This window comes from Hemiscyllium ocellatum, chromosome 22 (genome assembly GCF_020745735.1).
Source record: "Hemiscyllium ocellatum isolate sHemOce1 chromosome 22, sHemOce1.pat.X.cur, whole genome shotgun sequence".
Lineage (NCBI taxonomy): Eukaryota > Metazoa > Chordata > Chondrichthyes > Orectolobiformes > Hemiscylliidae > Hemiscyllium > Hemiscyllium ocellatum.
The window spans coordinates 2,989,614-3,013,875 of record NC_083422.1 but is presented as its reverse complement, the minus strand read 5'-3'; the positions used below and the strand labels follow the sequence as shown (position 1 = coordinate 3,013,875).

The 24,262-nt window shown below is 43.1% G+C and overlaps 1 protein-coding gene across 2 annotated transcripts in view; it reads left to right on the top strand.

The window, feature by feature from the left end:
* Positions 1-24,262, top strand: part of si:ch211-250c4.3 (uncharacterized protein LOC100535981 homolog) — a 61,027-nt gene that overhangs the window by 9,086 nt on the left and 27,679 nt on the right. The gene's annotated exons all lie outside the window — the stretch shown is intronic.

The following is a 24,262-nucleotide window of genomic DNA, read 5'->3' as shown; positions in this document are numbered from 1 at the left end:
GGTCATAATGGAGGCTTCAACAGACACGGGTGGTATAACAGATGAGATATTTAACAGGTGGGATTTGTAACACGCAGATATCATTATCTTCCATATAACATTGATCATAAGTATGTTGTGGCACAGTACCAAATGCCATCTGTACATCACATTAATATCATTACTCGAAGCAACTCCCTTCTGTTGGCTCTTCAAACATTCTACCAAGTTAGATCAACAGGATTCCCCTTAGAAATCCATGCTGGCTTTTTTTATTTAACTTGTGTCTGCTTGTTAAATAATTTTGTCCTAAATTACTATTTGAAGGAGTTTGGTAACATGGATATTAAACTGGCAGACCTGTAGTTGCTGAGCTTATTTTTACACTCCTTTTTTGAAAAAGGATGCAACAGACACATTTTCCCCCCTCTCCTTTGTCAGCATTCTGCAGGAACCATTCCTCTTGGACACCCCAGTCCACTTTTCCTTCACTCCCAACACCTCCCAGCGGCACCTTCACATGCAATCACAGATGGTGTAATATCTGCCCATTTACCTCCTCCCTTCTCACTATCTAAGGCCCCATCCACAATTTCCAAGTGAAGCAGCAATTTATCTGCACTTCACTTAATCTAGTCTACTCTATTCACTGCTCATAATGTGGACCGCTGTACACTGGGGAGACAAAACGCAGACTGGTGATCACTTTGAACAACACACGTATGTTCTCTCCACAAAATTGACCCTGAGCTCCCTGTTGCCTGTCACTTCAATACACCCCTGTGTTCCCTTGACAACATTGCTGCCTTAGGCTCGCTATGGTACTCCAGGGAAGCTCAGTGCAAGCTGGAGGAACAGCATCTCATTTTCCACTTGAGGATTTTGCAGCCTTCAAGACTCAATATCACATTCAATAGTTTTCAGGCCTGAACACCTTCCTCTGTGTCCTTTACCCACCCCTAAATCCCAGGCCCTGTCATTACACAGCCTGCTTTCAGCTTGGCTACACCATTTCCATCTACTAACAATGCCTGTTATCAGCTTTTCTTTCTCCCGGGCTCACCCTTTGTCTGCCAAACGTTCTCCCTTTGGGCTCCATCTCCATCTAACGCTTACTCCTTTATATCTCGCTCTCTCCCACCCTGTGTTTTTTGTAAAATTTACCAGCTTTTCCTAGCTAACATCAGTTCTGAAGAAGCTGGACTCAAAATGTTAACGCTGTTTTCTCTCTGCAAATGCTGCCAGATCTGCCACATTTCTCCAGTAATTTTTGCTTCAGACTTCAGGATGCGCAATTCTTTATTTTATTGTATCAGTTACCATTCTCTAATCTACTGGCACCACTCTAAGTAAAATGTAAACATTACAGTCAGTGCATCTGCAATTTTCACTCCGGCTTCTCTCAGTAGCCCCTGGATGGATCTCTTTTGGTGCAAGTACCTTATTGGAACCCTCTGAATGCCCTCCTCTTTCCCTATGGCCTGGCTAGTATCTTCTTCCTTCGAAAAGATAAATGCATATTATGTGTTTAAATGTCTTAGCTATGCCCCATCCCACATCTCTTTTTGGTTCCTCTATGGCCCTTCTCCACCCTTTTACTGGTTAGATGCCTATGTTAGGATTCCTTTTTATGTTAGCTGCCAATATCTTTTCATATTTTCTCTTTGCTTGTGTTATTTATTTTTGTCCACTTTCCTCTAAATTTTGTATATTCAGTATGGTTCTTAATTCAATTTTCAACCTTTTTTTTCATTTAATTTCTACCTCTTTTGAAATTCAGGGAGCTCTATATTTATTTTACCTTTTGAGAGAATACTCTGTCCAAACTATCGCCTCTTTGAGGGTAGTTCATTTGTTAGCCACCACTTATCATGTCAACCTTTAACTCCAACGTATTGGACTCAAATCCATTTTTGGCTTATTGAAGTTGTTTTGTTCCCCAGTTTCTGATTCTCTGGATCATTCATTATCCCTTTCTGTTGTCATCTTACATCGTATGATACAATTATCGCTGTCCCCTAATTGTTCCCCCATAGTTACTTGATCCATTTGGCCCATCTCATTCCCATGAATCAGATCTAGCAGTGCCTGTTTTCTTGTTTGACTGAAAATGTAATGCTGTCCAAAGATTCTCTTGAACACATGTTTAGAAATCTTGCCCCTCTTTACCCCTTACACTACTACTTTCCTAGTTTATATTCAGGCAATTAGAGCACCATTATAATTACTGCATTTCTGTTTATGCATTTCTCTGCAATTTTCTTGTAAATTTGTTCTTGTACATCCTTCCCATTTGTTCCTGGATCATGTTCTAACCAGTTCCTGAGCAAGGAACCCAATTTGTTACAATTCAGATCATATATGCCCCTACAAATGGTATTCTTCTGATTGAGGAGGGAGGAATTGGCTCCCCTTCTTAATCCACACTTCTCTTGATTGGTCACAACATGCTTAACTTAGAAGAGAATCCCTTCCCTTGTGAACACCATTTCCCAGTCAAAATGTATTTATATTTTGAAAGGAGCCAATTTAACCAGACTTACCTCATTAATAGAAAGGTTTATGAAAAGGAGAATGAAATGCAAACTGCATACACACAGCTAAGAAATGTGAATTGAGTAAAGAGGTAACAGTTAAAAAGATTTACAAATCAGTCTTTTGGCTTTACGAAGATGGTCGAACATTGAGGCCGGTAAGTTCTGGTGGTACTGGTAATGCTCACATTGGTAGTGAAAAGCAGTTGATTTTGGGAATCTTGGCTCAGCAGTTAACTGACAGTCTTTTGTCTTGTTTCCTTTCTAATGGGGACTTCACTGGTTGACATGGCTGCTCGTACTCAGAGCTAAAGCAAGTCCTTTACCTGCAATGCTGGGGTATCTCATGGCTGTCCTCAAGCTGTGACCTTCATAGCATACTAGTCCACACTAGTACATTAGCTCACTAACAGAAACAGCCCACGGTTTGTGTTTTGTTTATAACCCGTTTTACTCATGGAAGGATGAAACATAAACATGTCTGGAGTTTGGGGACATAATCAACAGAAGATGATTTTTCTGCTGAGATGTGTTAAAGTGAATCTCTCCATTTGAAGCATCTTGAAATGAGGTTCAGTTGGAACCTTTTCAGATGTGGCTCTCCATGTTTCTTCTCTAGACTTCACCAGACAGTCAAAGACACAATTGTGTTTCTCCCCCTCCCCCCACCCCCATTTTCAACAGTACACGGGACAGGGGTTAAACTTAAGCTTCAGCCCTGGTCTCTGTGTGATGTCCTAATGTGTGGAATGATGTACTTCGGGATTCACAGTTTTGAGCCATTAAACACCCCTGCACCACAGGTAAATGGGTGCCACCAGCCAACCACTAATGAAAGGAACTGGCACTTGACTGTTCAAATACCAATGCCAAGGCTATGGGTAGCATTCACTCTAAGAGCTATGATATTCTACAATCATGAGTGACACACAGACCTAGACATAATTTTCAAACTTTTTTTAATTTCCCATTTCCGCATTGTGTGTTTGTGTTGCTTAAATGTTTCTAATGGCATTTATTAATTAATAAATCATTCTTTGTTAATTCTAGAAAGCTTGGTTAAATTGGCTCCTCCCAAAACATTTGGTTTAGGAAAATGGTATCTACAAAGAAGGGGATGCTTTTTAACTTAACCAATCAAGAGGGCAGGGCAATAAAGAAGAGGAGCTAGTTCATCCCTCTTCCTAGTATTCCAGCAGCTTGAGTCTAATGCCCTGAGGACAAGGGTTCAAATCTCACCATGGCAAATTGGTGGAATTTCAATCTGATTAATAAATGTGAGGTCTTAAACTAGTCTGAAAGATAGTAAGCTTGAAACTATTCTCTCTCATTGTAAAATCCCATTTGGTTCCTTAGTGTCCTCACCCACTCATATAAATTCCAGCAATGTAGTGACTCTCAACTGCCTCTGAAATGGCATCACAAACCATTCAGTTCAATGGCAATTAGAAGTGGGCAACAAATGGTGGCTTTGCCAGCAACATCCACACCCCAAAACTGAAGAAACAAAACAAAAATTACCTCCCAGAGGTAACATTCCCTACGCCATGGAATGGAAGCCTTTTCAATGATTTGGTCGTGAACTTGGTTATTAGTTATTTTGACAATTTTACAAGTAGAAATGAATTGCTGAGACATGTTAAATGAGTTCACCTGCCCTGGCCTGTCCAATGGAATTTATAGCACTCGATCATCACAGTTTCATTTGGCTTGAAGGAATTGGAACACTACCACAGTATCGGATGTAGACATGGCTTCAGTGAGCTGCTGGACTATTTATCAGTCTCCTACATGTGTAACAGGTTTTATTGTGTTTGAAAATGTCTATTACATATTGACAGTAGTTTGCAGCCTTTTCTACATTGACCTACTCCTGCTCCTAAATTCATTAATCTCTTTAAGCCTGCTCTACAGAATGGCAGCTAATCCAATTGCAATCTTCCCTGTATTCACGAGGTCAATTCCTGGAATTGCGGGACTACCTTTCACTGAAAGACTGGAGCGACTGGGCTTGTATAGCCTTGAGTTTAGAAGACTGAGAGGGGATCTGATTGAGACATATAAGATTATTAAAGGATTGGACATTCTGGAGGCAGGAAACATGTTTCAGCTGATGGGTGAGTGCCGAACCAGAGGACACAGCTTAAAAATACGGGGTAGACCATTTAGGACAGAGATGAGGAGAAACTTCTTCACTCAGAGAATGGTGGCTGTGTGGAATGCTCTGCCCCAGAGGGCAATGGAGGCCCAGTCTCTGGATTCATTTAAGACAGAGTTGGATAGAGCTCTCAAGGATAGTGGAATCAAGGGTTATGGAGATAAGGCAGGAATAGGATACTGATTAAGGATGGTCAGCTATGATCATGTTCCCCTCCCACTCTGCCGAGGACATGGAGGTCCTGGGCCTCCTTTACCGCCGCTCCCTCACCACCAGATGCCTGGAGGAAGAACGCCTCATCTTCTGCCTCGGAACACTTCAACCCCAGGGCATCAATGTGGACTTCAACAGTTTCCTCATTTCCCCTTCCCCCACCTCATCCTAGTTTCAAACTTCCAGCTCAGCACTGTCACCATGACTTGTCCGGATTTGTCCGACCTGCCTAGCTCCTTTTCCACCTATCCACTCCACCCTCTCCTCCCTGACCTATCACCTTCATCTCCTCCCCCACTCACCCATTGTACTCTATGCTACTCTCTCCACCCCCAACCTCCCCAAACTTATCTCTCCACGCTTCAGTCTCTCTGCCTTTATTCCTGATGAAGGGCTTTTGCCCGAAATGTCGATTTCGCTGCTCGTTGGATGCTGCCTGAACTGCTGTGCTCTTCCAGCACTACTGATCCAGAGCCATGATCATATTGAATGGTGGTGCAGGCTCGAAGGGCAGAATGGCCTACTCCTGCACCTATTGTCTATTGTGTTACCCATGCCTCCCTTAACTCCCATTTGTTTACTTTGCTGAGTCCACACCCAAACATAACCAATCAAACACCATGACCATCGCTAGTAAAATCAAGCACAGAACAACTGAACTCGACAGTCAGTGGCCAGGAGTGGACAGATGTCAGAGATGACAGTGAGTCCAGAGATTGTGATCAAGTGGGCGAGACAGGGGAATCAACAGAAAGGATCAAGATCGAGGGGGACAGGGTAGCATTTGGATAATGGTGAGTTGCATTGGGGTGTCGAAGTTGTTAGCAGAATGTGGTTTCAATGGGGGAAGATGCATCGTTGCTTCTCCTAGCTCAACAATTAGGATAGTTGTTTAGACCTGCTTCCTTAGGATCTCCCATTAGACCACAAGATTTAGGAGCAGAAATAGCTCATTCAGCCCATTGAGTCTGCTCCACTATACAATGAGATCATGGTCGATCTCATTATCTTCAACTCCATATTCCTGCTTTTTCCCTGTAATTCTTGATTCCCTTACTGATACAAGATCTCTCTATCTCAGCCTTGAATATATTTTTCATGATCGAGCCTCAATAACTCTTTGCACCCATTCATTACTCTCTGACAAAAGAAATTCCCCCTCATCTCTGATTTAAATGGGTGACTCCTTAATCTGAGATTATGCCTTCTGGTTCTAGACTCTCTTTCTGCTTCTACTCTGTCAAGTGCCATAAGAATCATGTTTCAATCAGATTGCCTCTCAATCTTCTATATCCAGCAAATACAAACCCAATCTACTCAACCTTTTAGCATAAGACAGTCACTCTGAGTGAACCTTCTCTGGACTCACGACAATATACTTTTCCTTTGAAAAGGGGATCCAAATTGTTCACAGTATTCCAGCTGTGGTCTGACTTGTGCCTTATATAGTTTTAGAAATACCTTATTTTTATGCCCCATTCCATTTTAAATAAAGACCAATATTCCATTTTCCTTCTGTATTATCCATTAAACTGAGTTGCTAAATTTTTGTGATTCAGCCACTAGGACTGCCAAATTCCTCCATGCTGTAGCATTCTGCATTGTCTCTCCATTTTGTCTCACTGGACTGCAGGGTAGGTGGTTTTTTTCCTAAAGCCAGCTATTCAATGTTACATAGGAGCCTTGAACCTGTTTAAGAGCCTGACAGACATGGGCCCTGCCACTGAATTGCTTGGCACAGACCAAATATGACAGCTTTCCTGATTAATGGGCATGTGCTTCTTGAAGCTGTTTGAGGTTTGAAAGCCATTTAATGTTCAAATTATGGGCTAGCTTGGCACACTCCAATTCATATCCTACAAATTGGAGAATTCAGCATTTCAAAGCACGGGAGGACTGGTGAAAGCACATTTGCAAAATGCCCAAGGCTGGGTTTTGAAGATTCAGAAATTAAAGCCAAAAGCAGCAAGATGAAAGAATGTGCAAGATAAGATAGTGTCTTATGTTAGAGCTTAGCATTTCAAAGCCTGTAGGTGTGGGAGGAGGACGAGGAGATGAAGTTTTTCCATTACAGGAGAGGATGACTCAGACACCGCGGATCCTTCCAGTTTTGACATTCAGGCACAGGAAAAATATGCAGGATTGCTGATATATAAATTCTGTAGAAATAAGAGGAGAGGGGTACTTTATTTAAGTCCAGAAAATAAGGTTCCCAATAATCTGCAGTTTGTAAACAATTACTGAGTAAGAAAGAGTGAACTTAAGTCGCAGCCATACTTAACCTTCAGTCATTAACACCGTCTTTAATCTCTTGTTTTATTATAAAAATCTGTAGCCAGCCATCATGTAACAGAAAATAAGTGAAACATTTGAAGGAAATGCAGTTCCCATCATCAGTAGAACATTAAATAACTGACATTCCTGACATTTTTACACTAAAGGGCGGTGGGGTGGGGGGTGTCCTTTGTTGAGGATGTTGGCATTGTTTCCATTACCACCTCCAACTCTAGGGTTTATTCTGGATTGAGAATGACCTGGTCAGATGTATAACCACAGATAAACTTGTTTGGTATAAGTCGTTTGGGCAGGTCTATTCAAACAGCCTTACTATTATTGAGAAGATTAAAATGAAATACACTTGGTTTGCATAAAGATTTGTAGAGCGGGTGGCTGTGGCAGTTGCTGTGGGTATGTTCACTGAGCTGTGAATTTGGAGTGCAGACATTTAGTCCCCTTCCTAGGTGATATCCTCAGTGCTGTGGAGCCTCATGTGAAGTGCTGCTGTACTGTGTCTGTTGGAATTTATGTGGTTTTGTTCCCTTTGCTTCCAGTTGCTGGTTTCGGTTGTTCATTGCAGTGGTCAGTATGTTGGGTCTAGGTTGCCAAGTACTTCATCCACAGATACCTGGTAGACAAACAACGTGACAAGGACATGCTATGACCCAATACAATAACCACTCTAACTTATATATTAAATCTCAGAACTGACAGCCAGACTCCGCTGACCACTCACATTTATGACAGCAAATAAACTGACAGCCATGCTCAGCCAACAACTCATCAGAACAAAAGACCCAATACCCATCATGAGCAGGACAAATATGGTGTACAAGATTCCATGCAGAGACTGTACAAAACAATATTGGATTATCCAAAGGAGACTTTGAAGTCCCGATACACACATTACATCAAAGACGTGATCGCATTTTTTGTTTACAGTGATTAAAAGTGAACTCAGCTCCTACAATGCTGCCGAGAACATTCCTAGGCACCGTTTCCAAATGACAGACCTCCTGCCCTCTCTCTATCTCTCCCCACACACTTTCCCTGGAGCTCTACACAGGTGTGTCCCCTAAACTCCCTTCCCCAGATAATCTCTTCAACATTGTCCTGTACAGTGCAAAGCTGGAACCTGTCAAACAGTCGCAGAAAAAAGTTTTGTGTGTGTGTGTGTGTGTGTGTGTGTGTGTGTTTGTGTGTGTGAGTGTGTGTGTTTGTGTGTGTGTGTGATATTTAGTGACTAACCCTCCATCCCCAAAGGGCAGCAGCAGTAGTCCTGTTGTTGGTCTCCAGTCCGGCTTCCCTGGAGAGGGGGCAGGGGTGGACCGGGTGGGGGTCAGGTGGTGGACAATGTTGGATGGGATTGTGAGGCGGGTGGGGGGTGGTTTGGGGCAGACAGGGGGATAGTGTTGGATGGAGTAGGGGGCCGGCGGGTCGCGGACGGGGGTGGTGTTGGACTAGTTGAGGGGTGGGCAGGGGCAGATGGGGGCGATGTGGGATGGATGGGGGGGAATGGCAAGCAGTGTTGGATGGGATTGGGGGGGCGGATGGGGGTGGTGTTGGATGCAGTTGAAGGGTGGGCAGGGAGCGGATGGAGGCGATGTTGGGCAGAGTTGGGGGGGCGGGTGGGGGGAATGGGGATGGTGTTGGATGGGATTGGGGCGTGGGAGGGGGGTGGATGGGGTTTGGTGTTGGACAGGGTTGGAAGGCAGACAGGGGTGGGGCTCGCACGCAGTGTGCTGCTGCCTAGTTTCCTGAATGGGGTACGGACCTAGCAGAAAACACTGAGTCCCAGAGGAAAGGCATTGAATCAATTAACCAAATAATCAGTTATCTGAACGAAATACTGCCTGCGCATCTCGTTCGGATAATCAAGGTTCCTCTGTATATGATAAACAGGCAGACAACTACCGATCCGCATTCATGAACATCAACAAACCACGAAACACAAGACTAGCTGTCCCTACTATCCATACAGACAGACGACAAGGACCACAAATTCAACTGGGACAACATAACAATAATAGGACAAGCCAAACAGAGGACAGCCAGAGAATTCCTAGACGCATGGCACTCATCCACAGACTCCATCAATAAACACATTGTCCCTACCTAATATGCTGACCACTGCAAAGAACAACCGGAAGCAATGGGAATGAAACCACATAAATTCCAACTGACACAGTAGAGCAGCGCATCACAGGAGACTCCACAGCACTGAGGATGTCACCTAGAAAGGGGACGAAATGTCTGCAATTCAAATTCCCAGCTCGGCAAACATACCCACAACAACTGCAACACTTCAAACCTAAAATGAATCTCGAGGATGAAATTTCCAATTCCATTGAGATAAAGCTGATTAACGATACTGAGTGTTTAGAACATGTTGTTTGGACCTGAGTAATACGTCCAAAGTAGATGTTTTGTTTTTCTCCTCCAGCTTAATTTTGCTTCACATTCCGTTTACATTTATCTCAGAGAGTGACTGCAGTGCCACAAAAATCAGATAACTGATTACCATTTGCTCATGACCAAGCCCTGGGCAAGGTTCTGACATTGTGGAGTCCTGGGTGGGGAGGGTTAAACTGGCTTCCCATCTCTACTGACCAACCCCTCCCTCAGGGGATGCAGCAAGGTTCATTTAAAAAGGATCAGTTCCTTCATCCAAGATCAAATGAAATGTGATTTAAAAGGAGATAATTTAAACAGGGGTGACATAACAAAAAAGTTAATTTATTAGTTACTAAACATCAGAAAAAATAATAACAGGCACGCATACAAACAAATTGGAAATTAAACTTTAGTCCAAAAAAATGTAAAAGATAAGTTAAATAGTCTCTCAGATTGTTTGTGCAAAGTAAATACACCTGTAGTGGGATGTTGATAGATGGAAAAACTGATTTTGAGATTCCTGGCTTTGCGTCTTAGCAGAAATTCATTTGCCCTGTTTCCCTTTGACTGGCTTGTTACTTGGCCTCCAGCAGTTTAAGAAATAGATACCTTTACCTGCAACACAGGGATGATGGGTGGGGATGGTTAATCAATGTAACTTTCAGAACACACAAGAGCTAAAACCCAGGCTAGTTCAAATGAGTACCTCAACTCACTAGCACATACAATCAAGGTTGAGACTGCTTCTTAACCCTCTCCTTGCGTATTCTTGGAAGGGGAAACTGCAAACATGTCTCTCATACCTCATGTCCACAGTCGGAGAAACTCATAGGAGAATGCAGTTCAGTTTGTAGCATTTTGTTTCCTTCCTTGATATGTCAGGAGTGCCATTCCAGGGTTCACCTCCTGACAGATATTGAATTTACATCTGCAGTCACCTTTTGGCTCCTTTCTTCAAAAATATGTTCCAGTTGAAAGTTTATCATGTCTATAGATGATCCAGAATTGCAAGCCATGCTCTTGGCATGATAATGTGTATGCAAAGGTTTTCTCTCCTAACAAAAAATGCAATTCAAATCAGTGATTTTAAATTCACAGCATTAGGTGCCTCAGTATTTATTGTAGTTTTATTGTATACTCACAGTTCATGTCCAACATCCTCTGGTGGTTACAGACTGAGAGTTTTATCTGGTGTCCCTCTGTGTACTGTGCCAGGAATGCCTGAAACTGTGACCTTTGCCCATTATGCCCCAAGCTTTAGCATATCGCTAAGCACATAGTCCTGGACGTTGCATCATGTCAGTCTGCAAAATTTGATTGTCAACAGCTCTTTGTCCTGAAGGACCATCAGGTTTCGGGCAGATCAAGGAGTATCTTTCAGTGAGTTGATGTTCCTCCAGCAGCAGCTGATATTTATCTTGGCATGTTTCTCTGGGAAAGGCCTGTACCAGAGGAAAGGTACAAACTGAGGAGTGACGCCAGTTTTCAGTGTCCTTCCTCCAGTTTGCCTTTATTTTGCTGGGTTTAACTATATTCCATATAGCCCTTTACAGCTCATGGGGCCCAGGCCAATGGAAAGGGTTCACTCACCCGCTGTGTCAATGAAGCATCTTACAGGCTGGCCAGACACATGTAGACACAACGTAGTTCCTCAAGAGTTCTCCTGATATTTCCCTGAGCAGCAGAAACCCTCTTTACCTATCTATTCACATTTTTTGCCAAGTATGTGCAGTAATACTCCCTCCCTCTCTTTCCATCTTTCTTTCTTTCTTGATTTGTATCTCTCTTTGTCTTTCTTCCTTTCTCTCATCTTGCTTTCTCCCACACTCTCTGACACTTTTTTTAAAATTTGCTTACTCATTCTCTCACTCTATTTCTCACATTCTTCCTGGCTATCTCTGTATCATATGTTTCTGTCTCTGCGTTTGCATTTCTTTCTTTATTATCCTTCTCTGTCGCTGTCCCTTTCTCTCTTTTCTCTCTCACTTGCTCAGCCTCCTCGCGTGTCTTCTCTGTACCTTCTTCCTCCCTTTCTCTATGCCCACTCTAGAAAGACAGTAACAAAACAATGTGACTATCTGCTTCTACCATCATACAATCCCTACAGTATCGAAGCAGGCCTTTCGGCCCATTAAGTCCACACCGATCCTCCAATTAGCATTCCACCCAGACCCACTCCCGAATCTATCCCTGTAACCTTGCATTTCCCATGGCTAACCCACCTAGCCTGCACATTCCTGGACAATATGGTCAATTTAGCATGGCCAGTCAATCTAACCTGCACATCTTTGGACTGTGGGAGGAAACCGGAGCACCCGGAGGAAACCCACGCAGACACTGAGAATGTGCAGATGCCACACAGACAGTCGCCCATGGCTGGGATCAACCACTGAGCCCTAGATTAAGTAATTTTCTCCCTTATGAATGCAGATGAGAAATATTCCATTGTTGCTTTTCACCAAACAGGCTTTTCACCACCTCCAATATATTTATATTTAATAAACAATGATAATCAATAATTTTTTTTTAAAAACTCTTAATTTTTGTTAATACTTCTGTGCCTTGCTCACTGCAGTCTCCAGGGGTTAATGTTCAATTCCATAAAAACATCAGAATTTTGCCTGTCTAGTCAGGAATGACAACTGATGGTGTTCTTCCTCAATACACAGAGATTCCGGCATTCCACAAGAATTGTCCTATATGGTGTCTGTCCTACACCAACCTACAAGGGTCTAGACAGAATATCTAGGGAGAAACTGTTCCCATTGCTGGAAGTTTTGAGAAGAGAGTACAGTTTCTGTTTAAGTGCTCTGTATAGACTCCTGTCTGTGTAGGACAGACACCATAGTTAGTGACAGGAGGTGAAACTTTTCATACTGCGAGTGGCTAGAGTCTAAATGCTGCTCAAGAGGCAGAGTGGAGGAGGCAGAGTCATTCAGGGTTCTCAAAAGGGAATTGGATCTTTATCTGAAGAGGAAGGATGTGTAGGATTGTGAGGAAAAGGCAGGACAGTGGCACTGAGTGAAATTCTCTTGCTGAAAAATGTGTTGCTGGAAAAGCGCAGCAGGTCAGGCTGCCTGTTGTTTTTCCAGCAACACATTTTTCAGCTCTGATCTCCAGCATCTGCAGTCCTCACTTTCTCCTAGTTGAAATTCTCTTGCACAGAGCTATACTAAACCTTGGAGTTTTAAAAAAAGGTTCTTGCTGGGCAATACCTAATTGGCAAAAAGGACAATCACTGCTTTAAAATGAAAACTAATAAGATTCATTGGACAACAAAGGTTAACACTGGGTTAGTTGGGGGATGTGGGTACAATGACTCAATGTGTTTTGGTTTATCTTTCATGTGGCTCCCAAGACTTTTGAGTTTTTCTCAGTCTATCAGCCTACAATATTCTGTGGGACGTCAGCTTAGCCAATTCTCCTATCATCACAAGACCAATCCAGGACTTCAACTCTAATTTAGCAGTCTACCTTAATTGCTGTAGCTGCACATTTCACAACCACTTGTTGAGTGCTTTGCTTCCTATGTGTGTTTTTCTTAAGCTATCCAGTTCAGAGTGCTGTCTGCTGAAAGCAGCTTCCTGACAAACCTATTCACGGTCGTTAAAGCCTTTAGCCTTAATGCTGGATTTGGATTTCTTCTGGCAAACCTCAAACCTATGACAAATTCACATTGACTGACAATGTCCTGGTAAGAGCTAACTTCCTAGCAAATGCTCTACTACTAACTCCTAACCTTGTCACCTAACAAGAGCCCCTTAGCAAGTTCCCTTTTGACAAACATTTATCCCAGAAATAAGTAGCTACCCTTTCTAGTGGCAACACTTAGCCCATGTCTGACATGTGTCAGCACAAATAGTAGCTTCTACCCAATTGTTAACCAAAGGGTACAGTGCTCATGGCCTCCCTCCAATAACCTAACCTTAACCCTGTGTTCGCAATTGACAACTGACTTCAGATCATTCTTAATGCCAGACTCCAGTGTAAAATCTGCAACTTGTGCTTTTTGCTTCTCAAAATTGCATTACTTGACATCTGGGGAAACACCAGCTTAAGAACCTTTTATTAACATCCTAATACTACATCTCAGTTAAGGTCTTCCATCATTAAAGTTTGTAAAATACAATTTAATAACTTTAGCCATATTAATTACACAAATTCAGCAAGGATGGGAAGCATAAAAGCTGGAACAGATGCAATAGCAAGACAGAGGAAAACTGCATAGAGTAACTCCACCTCCTGACTCTCCAAAATCTGTCCACCATTGATGAGACACAAGTCAAGAGTGTCTCACTTGCCTGGATGAGTGCAGCTCCATTAACACTCAAGAAGGTTGACATCATCCAGAAAAAATTAGCCCACTTGATTGGTACCACATCCACAAGCATCCACTCCCTCTCCCGCTGATGCTTAGTAGCAGCAGTGTGTACTGTCTACAAGATGCACTGCAGTAATTCACCAAAGCTCCTTAGACAGAATGTTCTAGATTTATGACCCTTCCATCTAGAAAAACAAGGGCAGCAAATACATGGGAACAGCACCATCTGCAAAATCCCCACTGAGCCACTCACCATCCTGATTTGGAAATACATCACTGTTCCTCAAGTATCACTAGATCAAAGACCTGGAATTCTCTCCCAATCAGCATTGTAAGTCTACCTACAGTACATGGGCTACAGCAGTTCAAGAAAGCAGCTCACCACCACCTTCTCAAGGGCAATGAGGGATGAGCAACAAACACAAGCCCAGCCAGTGATGCCCACATCCCATGAATGAATAGAAGCTGTTCTATAATGGATGACAATTGGCAGAGAGAAAAGGTCAAGTCAGCAGAACTGCATTGGCTTTCAGGGCCAATGAATTCAATATCATATCCCACTTGGGATCACTGAGGCATTAATCAGCTCCTTGTTCTGAAAGTATAGATGAGCGCTTTAATCTCAGGACTCCAAAATTTACCAACACATGAACAGCCTTTAATGTTTGGAATTTTGACACATGAACAGCCTTTAATGTTTGGAATTTTGAACGTGCTCGTGCTCAATCAGCATTTTCTTTTGCTGCTTTACCATTATAAACATACAGCAACCAAGCCAGCTTTAAACTGTAAGGTGCCATATTCCAATACATGTGTTACATGCCCTGCTCTACGGTTAAATGTCGACATTAAACCCTACATTGTCTCTATTCTTCAAAGGTATATTTTCATTTATTGCACAAACAAAATGCCAATCATTCAGCTTCATTGGATCCCCAATGCTTACACCTTACTCCCTGCCCCATCATTGGAAGATCAGATTCTCTGGATCGTACCCATTTTAACACAGCCTGTTGGGATGAAGATGAAAGGATGATTGGAGAGAAGGTGCACTACGTAGGGGACTGAGCGAGAACATGGGACTGAAAGCCAGGGATGAGTGTGGGGAGGCGAGCAAGCAATGTCGGGGATTTGAAGGATGGGTGATGGGGAGGGGTAGATGACAGGAGTCTGCAGCTGGGAGCAGGCGTTGGAGCTGTGTGTAGAAGCACTGGAGCCTGGTGATACTTGCTGGAAACTTTGGATGGATATTAGAAAGGACTGGAAGCAAATACTTTCCCCCTTTATTCTGTCCTAGGATATGGCTGTCATTGGTGAGGCTATCATTTGTTACTTTTCCCAAATTGTCCTTGAACTGACTGGCTTGCTCAGTGTGGTATCTTGAAGAAAGTAAGGACTGCAGATGCTGGAGATTAGAGTCAAGAAGTATGGTGCTGGAAAAACACAGCTGGTCAGGCAGCATCCGAAAAGCAGGAGAGTTGACATTTCGAGCATAAGTTCTTCATCAGGAATGGGGTATCTATAGGGAGAAAGATGCTGTGACCATTCCTCTTTCCTTGACAGGCTCTGGAGCTTAATGCAGTCTCCAACATGAAGCCTTCAAATCCATTGTACAATTCTAGACCACTTCTAAGGGCAGTTAAGTTTCAACCACATTGCTGTGGGTCTGGAGTCACAGAGAGGGTAAACTGGGTTGGAACAACAGATTCCCTTCCCTAAGGGACATTAGTGAACCAGATGGAGCTTCTCCATCAGTCTATGATTGTTAAAATATAAAGGTCACCTCAGATTTGACACAAAGGACAGGAAGTTAGTAACAGTTGCAGAAACACCCAGACTATCTAAAGCAACTAGTCAGCCCTTCAGGCATGGAGCTAGAGCTGTAGCACTTTGAGAAAATACGAGTTTTTGCTAATTTCCCTGCCAAGTGAAAGAATCTAACCTTTGGTCTGGCTGACTCTGGGGCACTCAATCTCACTGTGCAGTTCTGGTTGCCTCATTATATGAAGGATGTAAATGCTTTAGAGAGAGTACAGAGGAGATTTAACAGGATGCTGCCTGGATTGGAGGGTTTGTCTTATGAAGAAAGATTGAGTTCCGCAGCTCTAGGGCAGATCAGTGATGATCTGGAACTGAGTTAAAAATCACACAACACCAGGTTATAGTCCAACAGGTTTAATTGGAAGCACACTAGCTTTCGGAGCGTCGAAAGCTAGTGTGCTTCCAATTAAACCTGTTGGACTATAACCTGGTGTTGCGTGATTTTTAACTTTGTACACCCCAGTCCAACATTGGCATCTCCAAATCAGAACTGGAACTGCTTCACCCCTTTTGGCACAAGATTGACTGCTCTCATTGTGTAAGCATAGTGTTGTTCAATCCCTAATCAGAACTGTGCTCATTCCAAGGGAAACAGCAGAACTGGTGAAGTACAAAACTGTTGATACAAAAGTGAAACACTGTGGACTCTGGAAATTTGAAATAAAAATGAAAAAAAAAGCTAGGTCAGGTAACATCCGTGGCAAGAAACAGAGAACGTTTCGGATTAGTGACCTCTCATCAGAACTGGAGAGAACTAAAAATGGAAGATTTTAAACTAGGAGGAGTAGGGATGGTGGAAAGGGTCAGGAGAATCTCTGTGATAGGGTGGAGGCCAGGGGAAGATTAAATCAGAAAAAAAATGTTTCAAACAAGATGAAGACAGACTGAGGAAACCAAACCCAAAAGGAAAAAAAGGTAAAGGTGATTAATGAGAGATCCTGTCTGAGCTGTCTTGCATACTTCTAACTGTACCTTCATTTCCAGATATTTCAGGTGTTTTTGTTTCCTGGTTCTGTGATCACCAGGGCAGTAAGGTGGAGATTACAAATTGTAAAGTAATTCAACGCTCAGTGTGCAGCCTAAGTGGAGGTATCTGCAGAGTGGTCATGCGGTCTGTGTTTTTGTTGCCCAGTGTAGAGGACAGCACACCACAAACTGTGAAGACAATCAGCTCAAATGGAAGAGCTTCCTGTGGACCCTGTCCAATGCCTATTGCCATGTCCCAGAGAAACTTAACACAAGGTTTAGGAACAATACTCAGCTCAGCACGTACCAGCATTCTGGACTTTTAACATTCAATTCAATAACACTATATCAAAGCCTCTGCCTCCATCTTAATAGAACATAGAACTCAGAATAGTACAGCATGTACAGGCCCTTCGGCCCAGGATGTTGTGCCAGGCATTTATCTAAGATCAACTTAACCTACACCCCCCTCAATTTACTGCTGTCTATTTGTTTGTCCAGCAGTTGCTTTAATGTCCCTAATATCTATGACTCTAGTACCACTGTTGGCAGTGCATTTCACACACCCACCACTCTCTGTGTAAAGGACCTACCTCTGACATCTCCCCAAACCTTCCTCTAATTACCTTAAAATTATGACCCCTTGTGACAGCCACTTCTGCCCTGGGGAAAAGTCTCTGGCTACCTACTCTATCTATATCTCTCATTACCTTGTACACCTCGATCAAGTCATCTCTCTTCCTTCTCTCCAGTGTGAGAAGCCCGAGCTCACTCAATCTTTCTTCATAAGACACACCCTCCAATCCAGGCAGCATCCTGTTAAATCTCCTCTGTACTCTCTCTAAAGCATTTACATCCTTCATATAATGAGGCAACTAAAACGGGACACAATATTCCAAGTGTGGTCTAACCAGGGTTTTATAGAGCCACAGCAAAACCTAGCAGCTCTTAAACTCAATTCCCCTGTTAATGAAAGCTAAAACACCATACGCCTTCTTAACAACCTTATCAACTTGGGTGGCAACTTTGAGGGATCTATGTATGTGGACCCCAAGATCCTGCTGTTCCTCCGCACTGCCAAGAATCCTGTCTTTAAACCTGTATGTAGTATTCAAATTCAACCTTCCAAAATGAATCACTTTGCATTTATCCAGGTTGAAATCCATCTGCCACTTCTCAGCCCAGCTCTGTATCCTGTCAATGTCTTGTTGTAGCCTGCAACAGCTCTCGACACTATCTACAACACCCACCGACCTTTGTGTCATCGGCAAACTTACTGACCCACCCTTCCACTTCTTCATCCAAGTCATTTATAAAAACTACAAAGAACAGAGGCCCAAGAGCAGATCCCTGGGGGACACCACTGGTCACCCATCCTCCAGGGAGAATACTTTCCATCCACCACCACTCGCTGTCTGCTTTTGGCCAGCCAATTCTGAATCCAGAGAGCCAAATTTCCCTGTGTCCCATGCCTCCTAACTTTCTGAATGAGCCTACAATGGAGAACCTTATCAAATGCCTTACTGAAATCTATATACAGCACATCTACTGCTTGACCACCATCATCTTGTTTCATCACATTCTCAAAGAACTCAATAAGGTTTGTGAGGCATGACCTGCCCCTCATAAAGCCATGCTATCTTTAATCAAGCTGTTTTTCCAAATAGTCATAAATCCTATCTCTCAGAATCCTTTGCAGTACCTTGCTTAAGATGTAAGACTGACTGGTCTGTAATTCTCAGAGATTTCCCTGTTCCCTTTCTTGAACAGAGGAACAATATTTGCCTCCCTTGAATATCCGGTACTACTCCCATGGAGAGCGAGGATGCAAAATTCATTGCCAGAGGTGTAGCAATCTCATTCCTTGCTTCTGGTCCTTGGATATATCTGGTTCGACCCTGGGGACTTATCTATCTTAATGCTTTCCAGAATTTCCAGCGCATCCACTTTCTTAATAACAATCTGTTCAAACCTGGTCCACGGTGTTCTCACTATCAACAAGGTCCCCCCTCTAGTAAATACTGAAGTAAAAACCTCATTTAGGGCCTCCCCTATCTCTTCAGACTCCAGGCACAAGTTCCCTCCACAATCCCTGATCGACCCTACCCTCGCTCTCTGACCACTCTCTTATTCCTCACATAAGTATGGAACACCTTTGAGTTTTCCCAACAAGGCTTTTTCAAGCTCCCTCCCAACTCTCCTCAGTGCATTTTTGAGTTATTCCTAGCTACCCTATAATCCTGTGCCAGATCCTTGCTTCCTCAACCTTAAGTAAGCTTCCTTCTTCCATTTCATGAGAAGCTCCTCTTTTCTTGTCATCCAAGGCTCCTTCACCTTACCATTCCTTGCCTGTCTCAGTGGGACAAAGTTATCTTACACTTGGAACAAGTGCTCCTTAAACAGCTTTCACATTTCTGTTGTGCATTTCCCGTAGAACAATTGTTCCCAATTTATACTCCACAACTCCTGTCTAATAGCAGTATAATTTCCCATCCCCCAATTAAATACCTTTCTGTATTGTCTGCTCCAATTCCTCTCCATGGCTATGGTAAAGGTGTGGTAATTGTGGTCACTGTCACTGAAATGCTCTCCCTCCAAGGGATCTGACACCTGGCCTGGCTTGTTGCCTGGCGCCAAATTCAATATGGCCTCCTCCCTAGTTGGCCTATCATTATATTAAGTCAGGAATCCTTCCTGGACACACCTGACAAAATTAATGCCATCCAGACCATCTGCACTCAGGAGGTTCTAATCAATATTGGGGAAGTGGAAGTCACCCATAATAACAACTCTGTTAGATCTGCACCTTTCCAAGATCTACTGTCCAATCTATTCTTCCATCTCTCTGCTGCTATTGGGGTGTCTATAGAAAACACCCAATAAAGTGACTGCTCCTTTCCTGTTACTGACTTCCACCCAAACTGACTCAGTAGACAAATCCTCCTCAACAACAACCGCCTTTTCTGCAGCTGTAATGCACTCTCTAACAATGCTACTCCCCTCCTCTTTTACCCCCCTCCCTGTTCTTTTTTAAAAGATCTAAATCCTGGAACATTTAGCAACCATTCCTGGCCCTGTGAAATCCATGTCTCCATTATTGCCACAACATCGTAGTTCTAAGTACTGATCCATGCTCTAAGTTCATCTCCCTTCTTCTTGACACGCCTTGCATTGAAACAGATACACTTTAACCCATCCTTTTTCCCTATCAACTGTGTATCCTTCCTGACAGACTCTCTGCATTCTATTTACAGTCACCGATTTCTGCCTGTTCAACAACTACCCTCTCCTCTGATCTGTAGCTCTGGTTCCCATCCACCTGCCAAACTAGTTTAAACCCTCCTGAAGTGCTGCAGCAAATCTCCCACCCAGGATGTTGGTGCCCCTCCAGTTTAAGTGCAACCCATCCTCCATACTTATTCTGTGTGATTTTTGCTTGTTTATTTCATTGTTTGCTCTTTGACTTTTTTTTTACTTTATCCCTTCATGTTGCATTCCATTGGTTCATGCCTCATTTGGACAATACCTTCATTTCTTCATTATATCCAGACCACTCTTCTCAGCATTACATCATGAAATCATTTATTTAATGTTTGCTTGGTCTCCACTCTATCACAGACCTCCTCTTTTCTTCTTCCTGCTCTCTCCTCCCACTTACCCTGGCTCAAAACTCTCAAATGAAGTTACAAGTAGGATAAAATGAAGGTGAAGCAGTGGAGGGAATATATTTGTACTTGCAGAAGGTATTTCAATAGGTAGCACATTTTAGGCTACTTTAAGATGAATCAGGCAACAGCTGGAATACTATGAAATGTTTTGGGCACTTTACCGAAGGAAAGTTGAGTGACAGTGTGAAGTTTGCACATTTTCCCCATGTCTGCGTGGGTTTCCTTCAATTGCTCTGGTTTCCTCCCACAGTCCAAAGAGGTAATTTTCCTCCTAGACTCCATTTTACAACCTCTTCACATTATTCCTTGATTACTCAAGGTATCAACAATCTATCACAGCCTTGAAAGTACCATTAAATATTGAGTATTAAGGAAAGCAAAATACTGTGGATCTAAGTCCCTTTCAGCAAAACCATTCTATTTTTATACTCCATTTCCTTTGAAATAAACCGCAACATTCCATTGCCTTTTCTAATAACTGCTAAACTTGGATACTAGCTTTTTATGATTCTTGGATGAGGACTCCCAAATCCCTTTGTTTTATGGCTTTCTAAAATTGTTCTCCATCTAAATAATATTCAGCTCGTCTATTCCTTCTGCCAAAGTTAATAATCTCATGTTTTTCCATGTTATATCCCATCCCCCAAATCCCCCAAATTTTTGCCCATTGATTGTGTCTATCCCTCTGCTGATTCTGTGTCATCCTCACCACTTACCTTCCCACCTATTTTTGATTCATCCACAAACGTGGTGATAGTACATTCACTTTCCTCATCATTACGACATATTCTAAAGGCCCCAGCACTGATTTCTGTGGTACTCCTCTAGCTACAGTTTGCCAACCTGAAAATGGCCCAATTCTCTGTCTTCTGTTGGTTAGTCAATCCTCTATCCATGCTGTTACAATACCCCCAATACCATGAAAGTTTCTCACTTAGTTCTCAACTGCTGAGCAGTGTGTCATCTTTTGCCTAACAAACCTCTCCCTTGCCCTGATTTAAACAGGAAATCCCTCAGGGTTCAGGGAACAGTCACATGTTATATCCTACTAACATTGTGAGAGCAGAGACCCCATCATTTCAAATTTTTATAAATTCAACAAAAAATTCTTCATGCCCTGTGCCCCCTCTTACATTATTTATATAGGAGGCACCATCTTTGGTTCATGTGTTTTGCACTGCACTGACATCTTAGTGAACTAAGTGGCTGAATAGCAATCGACGGGTGCATTTTATCATCTGTTGAAAGAAACTATTTGCTCAACGTTTTTTTTGGCTGGAATTATTTCCCACCTTTGTAAATAACCTGTGTCTTGTTTTTGTGGTTGGTGTGTGTATCTGCTCCAAATTCCATTCCCACCCCAGCCCAAGGCTGCTGAGGTCATGGTTTAAGAGATTCTTGGCTGTGATTGCTCTGTCATTTGTTTCTTAATTTGTGGAATCACAGCTGAGGAAACAAGCAACTCCCTGAGAAACAGGGAGACATCAGTGACAGGATGAGGAATAGGATGATGTCAGAGTGTTGCTTAGAATGTCTTGTGTGGAATGTTCGAGTTTCTTGATACAATGAGCCCTCGTTCCCACTGGTGCTGGAACTGTGCAGCCTGTGTGGGAAAGTCCAGGAAGAGGGGAAATTGTCTGCAATCCTCCTGTTCTTATTGAACAATGTGACAGGATAGGAAGGAAAGTGGCTGTCTGACGACATTGTGTAAGCATGCGGTTGTAGACTCAAATATAGAACAAAGAGAAAGAACAAAAAAAAACTGACAGCCCAGGAACAGGCCCTTTGGCCCTCTAATCCTGAGCCAATCCAAATCCACTGTCTAAACCTGGCGCCCAATTCCTAAGCATCTGTATCCCTCTGCTCCCCACCTACTCATACATCTGTCCAGGTGCATCTTAAATGAATCTACCGTGCCTGCCTCTACCACCTCTGCTGGCAATGCGTTCCAAACGCCCACCACCCGCTGTGTGAAGTACTTGCCGCATGTATCCCCCTTAAACTTTCCACCTCTCACCTTGAAAGCGTGACCTCTCGTTATTGAATCCTTCACCCTGGGAAAAAGCTTGTCTCTATCCACCCTGTCTATACCCTTCATGATTTTGTAAACCTCAATCAGGTCCCCCCTCAATCTCCTTTTTTCTAATGAAAATAAACCTAACCTACTCAACCTCTCTTCATAGCCAGCACCTTCCATACCTCGTACCCTCTCTGCACCCTCTCCAAAGCATCCACAGCCTTTTGGTAATGTGGTGACCAGAACTGTACGCAGTATTCTAAATGCGGCCGAACCAATATCTTGTACAATTTTGACATGACTTGCCAGCTCATATACCCAATACTCCATCCAATGAAGGCAAGCATACCAGACAGCCACTTTCTTTACTCAGCGGGTTATGAGTTCAAGGAATGCCCTGCCAGGAGCAGTGGTGGATTCTCCCTCTTTATGGTCATTTAAGCGGGCATTGGATAAACATATGGAGGTTATTGGGCTAGTGTAGGTTAGGTAGGCTTTGGTCGGCGCAACATCGAGGGCCGAAGGGCCTGTACTGTGCTGTATTTTTCTATGTTCTATGTTCTATGTTCATATGCCTTCTGGACCACTCTATCCACCTGTGCAGCAACCTTCAGGGTACAACGGACCTGCATTCCTAGATCTCTCTGCCCATCAACTTTTCCCAAGGCTCTTCCGTTCATTGTATAATTCGCTCTAGAAATAGTCTTGCCGAAATGCATCATCTCACATTTGTCTGGATTGAAATCTATCTGCCACTTTTCCGCCCAACTCTCCAGTCTATCTATATCCTCCTGAATTCTCTGACAGTCCCTTATGCTTTCTGCTACTCCACCAATCCTCATGTCATCTGTAAACTTGCTGATCATACCAACAGTGCCCCTTCCAGATCATTTATGTATATCACAAACAACAGTGGCCCCAACACTGACCCCTGTGGAACATCACTGGTCACCTTTCTCCATTTCGAGAAACTCCCTTCAACTACTACTCTCTGTCTCCTGTTGCTCAACCAGTTCTTTATCCACCTAGCTAGAACACCCTGCACACCATGTGACTTCACTTTCTCCATTAGTCTACCTTGGGGAACCTTATCAAACACCTTACTAAAGTCCATGTATATGACATCAATAGCCCTTCCTTCATCTATCAACTTGGTCATTTCCTCGAAGAACTCTATTAGGTTGGTAAGGTACAATTTCCTCCACACAGTGGTGTTCCACGGGGTCAGTGTTGGGGCCGCTGTTGTTTGTAATATACATAAATGATCTGGAAGAGGGCATGTTGCCTATCACTGATAAGCCCATTCTTTTCTAAATATAAATAGATCCCATTCCTCAGTACACTATCCAGCAACATTCCCACCACCAACATCAGGCTCACTGGTCTGTAGTTACCCGGAATATCCCTACTACCCTTCTTGTACAGGGGAACAACATGAGCAACCTTCCAGTCCTCCGACACCTCACCTGTATTAAAGGATTCCGCAAAGATATCTGTCAGGGCCCCAGCTATTTCCTCTTTCACCCCCTCAGCAACCTGGGATAGATCCCATCCGGTCCTAGGGATTTGTCCACCTTAATAACCTCTGGCCTACCCAACACACCTTCCCTACTTATGCCAACATGATCCTACTTCTATCTCTAGTCTCAAGATTCATCATGTTCCTCTCCTCAGTGAACACTGATGCAAAGTAATCATTCAGAATCTCACCCATTCTCTCAGGTTCAACACACAGCATTCCTTCATTATCCTTTAGTGGACCAATCCTTTCTCTAGTTACCCGCTTGCTTCTTATATAAGAATAAAATGCTTTGGGATTCTCCTTAATTCTGCTCGCTAAAGCTATTTCATGACCTCCTTTAGCGCGCTGGATTCCTCGTTTAACACTTGCCCTTCTCTTCCGATATTCTTCCA